The sequence below is a fragment of the Oncorhynchus mykiss genome, chromosome 11 (genome assembly GCF_013265735.2).
Source record: "Oncorhynchus mykiss isolate Arlee chromosome 11, USDA_OmykA_1.1, whole genome shotgun sequence".
NCBI classification, from domain to species: domain Eukaryota; kingdom Metazoa; phylum Chordata; class Actinopteri; order Salmoniformes; family Salmonidae; genus Oncorhynchus; species Oncorhynchus mykiss.
Window position 1 is genome coordinate 19712181 of NC_048575.1, and position 10838 is coordinate 19723018.

Here is a 10838-nt window from a genome sequence, read left to right on the forward strand (position 1 = left end):
CACTACCACTCAACACCCCGTGCAAATCTTCTGCAGTAAAGCCTTGCAAGCCCAAGAACTTCTCACTGCAGCTGCCACCATAACCTCTATTTCCTATGACTTACGCTCTATTGTTGCAGTACAGTTGACAACCATGTCTATGAATGCCACCTTACTGAAGCACATATAATTCCCATTCCTCTTTATTGGTCTCTTCCTAGTTACAGGAATCCTCTCAGGCTCCGTCACCTGTACCCATCTTCCTCTAGCCCTCTCTTGACTGCTTCAGCATATGACACTTTGTGTACTACTCTGACCCTGGCAACCCTCAACCAGCCTTTCTCTCACCGGACACCTCCGATCTTCAGCCCCATTGGCACCACCACAGCTTACACACACAACTTTTCCACCTACATGTATATCACACATAGCTTTGTCTCATGCCCTCCTGCATACTTCTCACATCTAGGCTTCTCACTCTACACACTGCTGTTACATAACCATAAGCTTGGCACCTAAACCTCTGTGGTATTTTCGGAACAAAAGTAAATACTCTGCATCAAAACTCAGCAGGACAGACGATGTCCTCTCTGTTTCACCACGCTCTCCCCTGGGTTTGTGTCGCACCAAACAGCGGGTGTCACAGACACCAGGAATCTTCCATTTCAGCTGATCCTACTCAACACTTGATGTCACCCTGTTATCACTCCTTTCAACAGTGCCCTGCTCTGGAGAGCAAAGCAAGTCACAATTCTTGTCTTAGTAGCGTGTTCCGGAGCGCCAGCTCTCTCTGGACAGAAGAAACACAATAAATCATTATGAGTCCACTTTATTCCACTTATCTCCTTTTTTCCTTGTCCACCATCTTCTCCTTCAGTTCTTCCAGAAGGCTTGTGCAATCCCCCACTGCATTTTTACTCATAATACTGTATGTTACACTTTCCTCATTTTTTCTTATCTGCCATCTTCCAACCACTCTGTCGTCCGCCTTCAAAGTCAAACCACACTCAGGAAATCAATCAGTGTTTTCTCCTTTCACAGCCATTAAACACTGTAACTGTTTTAAAGTCACCATTGGCCTCATGATGAAATGCCTGAGTGGTTTCCTTTCTTTCTGGCAAATGAGTTAGGAAGGACGCCTGTGTCTTTGTAGTGACTAGGTGTACTGATACACCATCCAAAGTGTAATTAAGAACTTCACCCTGCTCAAAAGTACAGTACCAGTCAAAAGTTTGGACACACCTACTCATTCAAAGGTTTTTCTTTATTTTTACTAGTTTCTACATTGTAGAATAATAGTGAAGACATGAAAACTATGAAATAACACATATGGAAGGAATCATGTATAACCAAAAAGGTGTTAAACAAATCAAAATATATTTTATATTTGACATTCTTCAAAGTAGCCACCCTTTGCCTTGATGACAGCTTTGCACACTCTTGGTTTTCTCTCAACCAGCTTCATGAGTCACCTGGAATGCATTTCAATTAAAAGGTGTGCCTTGTTAATTTGTGGAATTCCTTTCCTTCTTGATGCGTTTGAGCCAATCAGTTGTGTTGTGACAAGTAATGGGTAATAAACAGTAGATAGCCCTATTTGGCAAAATACCCAGTCCATATTATGTCAAGAACAGCTCAAATAAGCAAAGAGAAACGACAGTCCATCATTATTGTAAGACATTAAGAACTTTGAAAGTTTCTTCAAGTGCAGTCGCAAAAATAATCAAGCGCTATGACACCAATAAGAAGAAGAGACTTGCTTGGGCCAATAAACACAAGCAATGGACATTATACCTGTGGAAATCTGTCCTTTGGTCTGATGAGTCCAAATTTGAGATTTTTGGTTCCAACCGCCGTGTGTTTGTGAGACACATAGTAGGTGAACTGATGATCTCTTCATGTGTAGTTCCCACCATAAAGCATAGAGCAGGAGCTGTGATGGTGTGGGGGTACTTTGCTGGTGACACTCAGTGATTTATTTAGAATTCAAGGCACACTTAACCAGCATTGCTACCACAGCATTCTGCAGTGATACGCCATCCCATCTGGTTTGTGCTTAGTGGGACTATCATTTGTTTTTGAACAGGACAATGACCCAACACACTTTCAGGCTGTGTAAAGGCTATTTGACCAAGAAGGAGAGTGATGGTGCTGCACCAGATGACCTGGCCTCCACAATCACCCGAACTCAACCCAATTGAGATGGTTTGGGATGAGTTGGACCGCAGAGTGAAGGAAAACAGCCACCAAGTGCTCAGCATATGTGGGAACTCCTTCAAGACTGTTGGAAAAGCATTCCAGGTGAAGCTGGTTGAGAAAATGCCAAGCATGTGCAAAGCTGTCATCAAGGAAAAGGGTGGCTACTTTGAAGAATCTAAAATCTAAAATATATTTTGATATGTTTAACACTGTTTTGGTTACTACATGATTCCATATGTTTATTTCATAGTTTTGTTGTCTTCACTATTATTCTACAATGTAGAAACTAGTAAAATAAAGAAAAACCTTTGAATTAGTAGGTGTTTCCAAACTTTTGACTGGTACTGTATATTCAATGTCTGCTTTTTTTTAACCCATCTACCAATAGGTGCCCTCCTTCGCAAGGCAGTGGAAAACCTCCCTAATCTTTGGTTGAATCTGTGTTTGAAATTCACTGCTCAACTGAGGGACCTTACAGATAATTGTATGTGTGGGGTACAGAGATGAGGTTGTCATTTAAAAATCATGTTAAACACTATTATTGCACACAGATTGAGTCCATGCAACGTATAATGTGACTTGTTATGCAATGTTTTACTCCTGAACTTACAGTACATATGCTTGTCATAGCAAAGGGGATGAATACTAACTGACATTTTATCTTTTCATTTTGTATTAATTAGTAAAACATTCTTTTTTTAAATTTTTTATTTTATTTTATTTTTGCATTTTCCAATTAAGAACATTCAAAACAAAAGTGAAAAGATATTAGACAACGATAGGACAAAGTGACAGTAACAGACGAGCATAACAAAAAAATAAAAAATATGAATAATTATATAAACAAACATACAATAAGAAAAAAAAAATTATAACGAGACATTGGATCATGTAGGCTACATATTATACATTACGTGTGAAACATTATTTGAGGATTATATATAGATTCAATCAATGAGATGTGGGGGGAGATTCTCCATATAGTCAATAAAAGGTTGCCAAATTCTGTAAAATGTCTTTAACTTATTCCTCCAGCAGTAAGTGATTTTCTCCAAAGGGATACAACTATTAACTTCCGATAGCCACATTGCAACTGGCAGGGAGGAATCCAATTTCCATTTCAAGGCAATACATTTCTTGGCAATCGCTAGCAATATTTCTGTTCGCTTTATAGTATAGCTTTGCCTAAGATTGGTGTTAGTAAAGTTACCCAGTAGACAGACCTCCGAGTCTAAAGGGAATGCAACCCCGTGAATTGAGGATATGGTATCACATACCCCCTGCCAGAAACCGTGTAGTTTTGAACACTGCCAAGTGGAATGGAGGAATGTTCCTTCATCTGAGCCACATCTAAAACATAGGGAGGGGATATCTGTGTTGAACTTGTGCAGTCTAGATGGGGTGATATAGAGCTGATGGAGGAAAATAAACTGGATCAGTCTGTATCTGGAGTTCAATGTGGATGTAACACCATCCCTGCATAGGTCACTCCATAGATCCTCATCAAGATCAATAACCAGATCTTTTTCCCATCTAAGTCGGGGTTTATCTAGCCCAGGCAGTGTTAGTCCTGACATAAGAGCATCGTATACACGGGAAATGGTCTTGAACAGTGGTTGGTCTGCGTGGCAGAGTTGTTCAATAGGTGACATCTTAGGTAGGTTCCATTGTCCCTTGAGAGTCACCCTAATAAAGTTTCGTAGTTGTAGGTAGCTAAAGAAGTCCCTGTTAGGCAAGTGGTATTTCTGTTTCAGCTGATCAAAAGACATAAGAACTCCCTCTAGTAAAACATTCTTAAAACATAATTCCACTTTGACATTATGGGGTATTGTGTGTAGGCCAGTGACACAAAATCTCTATTTAATAAATGTAAAATTTAGGTCTAACACAACAACATGAAGAAAAGGTAAAGAGGTATGAATACTTTTTGAAGGCACTGTAGATATATTCATACTGATACTATAAATTGAAACATCCACTGTATATCAAGCTTATACCCACAGTATATGTGTATATCTGCTCATTCTCTTATAGGTCTATGGTCACTCTACCTAGTTGTACAATATATAATGTATGTCAACTTTTGAAACTCTGCTGTCTGTATTCTGTCTCTAAATCTTGTCTATCACTAGCAGTGGCGATATTAGCATGTAAGTCTTGGTGGGGCAAACTCAACAATTATATTTTTAGATGCATGCCAGCAAAGCCGCTACACAACACTAAACAATACATTAATTGCACTATAACAGTGACAAACAGTGCCCACACACTGTTAGGGCCGACATAAAGTTGTCCCAATAACAGAGCTTGTGAATCCTTACCACCGCTACACCTGGCTAAGCCTTGTCTAGCAGCGAAACAGTTCATTCAGATTCATTTACTGCCTTTTTAAAAAAACAGAGTTGATATGGCTGACTTGCTCAAGCAAATGTGGTTTCTACTGACAGTTTGAGATGTAAAAACTACGGCATAAGGAAACGATGAGCATATAAGAGGCAATCAGTAATTTCGATGAAGACATTAATGAGTGAGCTAAGGCGGACGTAGTCAATATAACTATTTGTTCAGCCCTTTTGAAATGTACAGCGACAGAAATGAGAACGTGAACCGTTCTTACAGTATTCTCCCTGTACACCAAGTCAGAACAGTAGGATAAATAAAGGGGGCATATAAGCAGACAATGAAAGCGCTTACAATATTCAATGATGACATTTCTCTAAAACAGGCTATAGGCTACATGTGCACCACCAAATCAGAACAGTAGACTAAGTTATGAGGGGGAAAGTGATAACATTATTAGGGCGAGGCACATGTGCTTCTAACAGCTTACTACACAACATACATTTAGTATCATTTTCTTAGCTACAGTATACATATCTCCCTGGCATATTACATAATTTATGCAGCAGCATTCAAGACATTTTTGGACTCACCTTTTTGTGTTGTGCTCACTTGAACAGGAAGGTGGTGCGGTTGTCCTTCTTGTGGGCAAATTTTATCTGCAAATTTTGTCATCGAAGTCTAGCGTTCTCTGGATTTATGGTGCTTTCAAGACAACTGGGAACTCCGAAAAAATAAGGTTGAATCATGACATCAGTAATCTTCAGGTCGGAGTTCTAGAAAGAGGCCCGAGTTCCCGACTTGGAATTCCGAGTTGAATGACTCGTTTTTTCCCGAGTTCCCAGTTGTCTTGAAAGTCATGCCGGATTGACAGCATGGCCAATGTATTCAACATTTTTTGGTCCATGGTGTTGCATGTGAATGTTTATCCTGGAAAGAGACCCTTAAACCCAGACTTGAACCATACACTCTCTCCACTGAATAGCAGGCTAGTGATTGCTTTGCAATGCTTGCAGTTAGCCACTGATTCCTTCCAAACCACTCATTGTTGAACTTGAGATTTCCAATTTGTTGTGTTATGTTTATCTCCAATGGCCTATGAGCACCGATAAAAATCTATAATTTCTCTTCATATGACAAGGATTGAAAAGAATTTGCCAGGAGAACTTGATTCATGATGATGACTGCTTGTCTAGCTTGCTAGCTAAGATTTTGAAAGTATGATGTTGACATGATCAGTCCAATCAAAGCTACGGTAGATAACGTGATTTGACGTCATTTTATCTGTGGCCAATGTAAATATATGGCAGCACCCAAGGGGCTTGAACTTTCGAGTTCTCCCTGTAGATTTTGCAGTGATGTAGTGACCCAATGAGTAACAAAACACCAAGCCAATCACTGCGCAACTAGAGAAGATTACCAACCCCTACGCTCTGTATTTTCCGCTGGCTGCCCCACCACCACTGAGCTAGGCTGAAACACCTGCATTTTGGAGCTGCCTTTCTCAATAAAGCAAAAAAGAGACCATGTGTGTACTGTATGTGGCTTTATTAATTTAAGGATCCGCCACTTTTTTTCAATTTTTGCCTAAAATGACATACCCAAATCTAACTGCCGGTAGCTCAGGACATGAAGCAAGGATATGCATATTCTTGATACCATTTGAAAGGAAACACTTTGAAGTTTGTGGAAATGTGAAATTAATGTAGGAGAATATAACACATTAGATCTGGTAAAAGATAATACATAGAAAACAACAACCTTTTTTTGTATATATTTTTTTGCATCTTTGAAATGCAAGAGAAAGGCCATAATGTAATTATTAGGCACAATTTAGATTTTGGCCACTAGATGGGAGCAGTGTATATGCAAAGTTTTAGACTGATCCAATGAAACATTGTATTCCGGTTCAAAATGTTCTATCAAGACTGCCCAAGTGTGCCTAATTGGTTTATTAATAACTTTTCAAATTCATAACTATACACTCTCCTCAAACAATAGCATGGTATTCTTTCACTGTAATAGCTACTGTAAATTGGACAGTGCAGTTAGATTAACAAGAATTTCTGCTAATATCAGATATGTCCATGTTCTGGGAAATGTTCTTGTTACTTACAACTTCATTCTAATCGCATTGGCGCACATTAGCTCAACCGTCATGTGGGTAGGACACCGGATCTGTAGAGATCCTTTTATTTTTGTTTACATTGTTTGCTAACTGATATGGGACATGTATTAATGCCATAATAACATGCAAAACAGGCAACAACAAACATTTATTTTTATTTTTAGCTAAACAGGTGGGGCTCTGAATGACTGGTTGCCACTGATCACTAGCATGTTAGAGTTGCATCAATTCGAATCTGGTATCAGGATAAATATGACAATGAGTCACCGATTGTATACTATGTATTTTTTATTAGCTAAGCAATAAGTGGTAAATGCAATTTTCGTATATACGGGCTCTCTGTCCCACCTCGCAGGGCAAACAGAGAACTGACTAGTTCCTGACAAAGATATTATAATATACCCTGATGACAGTATTAGTTCCTGCTTCCGAGCCGGCCTGTCAGAGTAGAGACTGGGTGTGGTTTAAACTTGCTCAGCCTATTGCAGGCGCTCAGGCGGGTCCCCGCCTCTTGGCGCTTCTGTTGATAGATGTAACTGTTGCTGTGAAGAACATCCATGCGCTCATGCTCGATACCGTTATCTCGCACCTGGCTCCTGTTATCTAACAAAAGACCGCTTGTTCTGCAACCCCACGCTCTGAATGTGCACCCCCCAAATCATTGCACAGTTCCTGTCTTCTGTAGTTTTCCATCATGAGACAGGCCCATGGCCCTGAAACTGTTAACAATGTTTCAAGTCAACTATGTTGCATAACACATACAGACATCCACGCAAGCCAACAGCAGATAATATTAAATCAACTTATAAAAACTTGGCTGCCTGTCGGAATGAAGAAATATAATGTGATACATTAAAGTTTTGTCAGGCTACTTGTTAGCATTACGTTTCTGTAGCACAATAGCTAGCTAACGTTAACTACTTAGCTAATCCCCTGGATTGATTGAAAAATGATCATGCCCCTCCCACAGTTTGACTTGATCTGTGTATATATTTCTCATGTCGTTATCCTTTTTGTTTTGGTCAGGTGAACCAATAGCAGCAAATGTCAGGCCCTGCTTTGAGGACCTGGGTGAAGGGAGATGGAGAGGTGATGTGGCAGGGTAAGGTGTATGGCAGGGTAAGAGCAGTGAATCTGATGAAAGCCTCACAGGCTGATTGTAACAAACTCATGCTTTCAATTTAAGAAATATAAACAATTTATAGATTTAACTGATGCAGGTTGGCAGAGTCATGTTCCCATGTTGGAGCCCTGTTATACGCAGTGGAGGAAGGCGACCCCATGTGAGAATCGGACACATGCACGATGGAACGGAGCAGCTAGCTGATGCTTGCACATGTAAAAAAGGTAGAAATATTAATAATAATTTTCCCTCAACATTCAGCCACAGTGTATCACAATTACAATTCCCACCAAGTGAGTTAACCCTATTGGAACGATGCATAGGGTGTCTAACTTTCACACCAGCGACCTGGGCTAGCTCCCTACCCTGCCGTTTACTATATTGAACTTCTATCCTATCCACAGATACCAGCAGCCCCTGTAGCCAACATCGATTTCTTATCTGCAAGGGCTAAGAAGAGGAGGATGGACCAGGCAGGTTGTACAATGGAGCAGGCAACATCATCCCTGACTTGGCCTCCCGTTGTGAGTGGATCGACAAAAAAACAGGAATAAAAAAAAAAAAACGAAACCAAAATGCTCCAAAAAACGTTGCTCTGATGTTATGCAGGTGTATTATTATTTTTGATTCTTTCTATTATTTTGTATTTAACTTTGTCGGTAGGAGACATATTTTCCCATTCTAATTGTCAAAAACGCCATATACCAGGCATTTGATATCTTCTTCTTTGAGGCCAGAATTTAGGGATTATATAACAAAATGTACATTAGACAGGCTTTGTGCTCAAGTCAACAACAAAAGCACTGCCACCCTCCATCATGGGCTGTGCAGTTGACTCCACGACTGTGGACGACCTATGCACAATGACTGAAAGCCAAATAGAGACAGTGGAGGAGGAGACAAGAAGCCAGTCTAAATCCAAGATCTGGTTCAGACAGTGAGCCGGACAAATCATTACCTCCTGCACACTGATCCTAACAACCCATCATATAGTCTTTCAAACAGCATCTGCTACCCAGAGAAAATTAGGTGGGAAGTATCAATTGATAGATTTATCTCCTGAATGTACTGTTTTGAAGTTAAATAAATCCCAAGATCAATTCCATTCATTACAATATGTCCCTGGAAGTCCCTGTATAAAAGTGAATGAATTAGAAAAGATAGCTTTTTATGTTGTGGAGACCTTTATAATATCTGTGTTGTGTTTGTTGTAGTCATGGTTACAGGTTACAGACATGAAGCTGATGCCAAACAGTATGCAGAGGTCATGTCTCTTGAACATGAGAACTTTGTGGTCCATGGCAGTGGCCTTCAGCTGATGCCAATTAGTCATACATAGGTGCCACACCTGATGGGCTCTCTCATTGTTACTCCTGGTGCAGGAGTCTGTGAGATTAAGGTAAGGACGTATACCATACTCAAGGTATGGTAGTGAACCACATTTAAATGGGCAATCAGAAGATGAAACTATAACAAATAGTTATCCAACCCACAAAAGTTTAAGCTCATGAGGCGTTTATAAGTTGCAGTATATTCTTCAATGATCAATGGTTACTAGGGTTGAGTATTTCCCAGGCATTTTACAAATGTTCCACCCCGAGAATAAATCACTTTTAAAAACCAGAAGTGTCATTCAAAAGCATTATAAATACTTTTTATGAGCCCTATATTAATGATATTTAATGAGTCCAAGACCAAGACCGTTATCCATTGCATAGGCTACATGACGTACTGTAGGCTACTGCACATTACGCATGACAGAAAAACAGAAAAGCCCATAGATGTAGCCAGCTATATGCTCTCTTGGGTAACTAAATGAAACTAGCTCCAGTAGGCTAATCTTTTTGAGTGGGAACTGTATTACTGTACTGTATTGTATTATATAGACTGGAACTATACACATTGTTCAAAACATGATAAAGCAGAAGAGAACATGCGATTTTGGTGCAGCACATGCTGCCTACAAAGTTACAAGTATAGGCTAACAAATTTGATTTTAATTTTGAATGATATATTTGTATAATTAGTATTCATATATAGTATATATAGTGCATTTAGAAAGTATTCACACCCCTTGACTTTTCCCACATTTTCTTACATTACAGCTTTGTTCTAAAATTGATTAAATCAAGTTACCATGATGTGATGATACTATAGGTCTACATGCATTGTGAACTGCGCTCCATGCTGAGATGGGCTGTATGTCCCCACTCTGAGCGTTGATTCATCATGCAGAGGCCGTAGAGAAGACAGATTTAGACATCACATATCATGTAACAGTTCCATTTCGCAGCATGCTGTTCATATAAATAGTTTATTATAATTTACCGGTTTGTCGCAGTAATTTATCCTGGGAAAAGGGAGTGATTTTTGGCGGTAAATCCCGGTAAATCCCGGTAACTGGTTTCCTGCAATTCAACCCTAAGGGGTACATAATATGAATTTACATTTGTCAAAAAAAATTATGTAGCAACTGTAGATTGGCATTTTAATAAGAGAATAGCTTAAATCAGTCAATCAACCAACAAATCAACTATTCAATCAATAAAACAATCATTCAATCAATAGATCAATACTGTTTAATCATTGTTGGTTCAATCAATCATTGTAATGTAATTTTGTATACAGTAGTAATGTGTCTAAGATTTTTTTGTTCTCCCTCTGGGACTTTTAAAGTTCATCCTATCCTAACTTCTAGTCATCCATCGAATGCACCATATTGTATTTAATAATCAATTACCCAATTATATTCAATCAATCATTCCACCAACCAAACAATCAATAACTCAACCAACAATAAAGCAATCAATTCATCTAAATCGACATCTTATTCCAGTGTCCTTACTGCCACCAGGAGGACATCTTTGTTCAGAGAGTCGGAAAGAAAGAGTTCTGTCTCATAGAATCGGAGAGCTCCAGCTGCGTAGAGACCATGCCTACTACTGTCAAGTTCAGGAGCAGCTTAATATTACAGACATTACACACATTACTGCGATTTTGTTGTTTGGAATAAAAAATACATTTTTAGAGAGGCAGTTGCAAAAGCCAAGATTTTTTAAGCAATACATT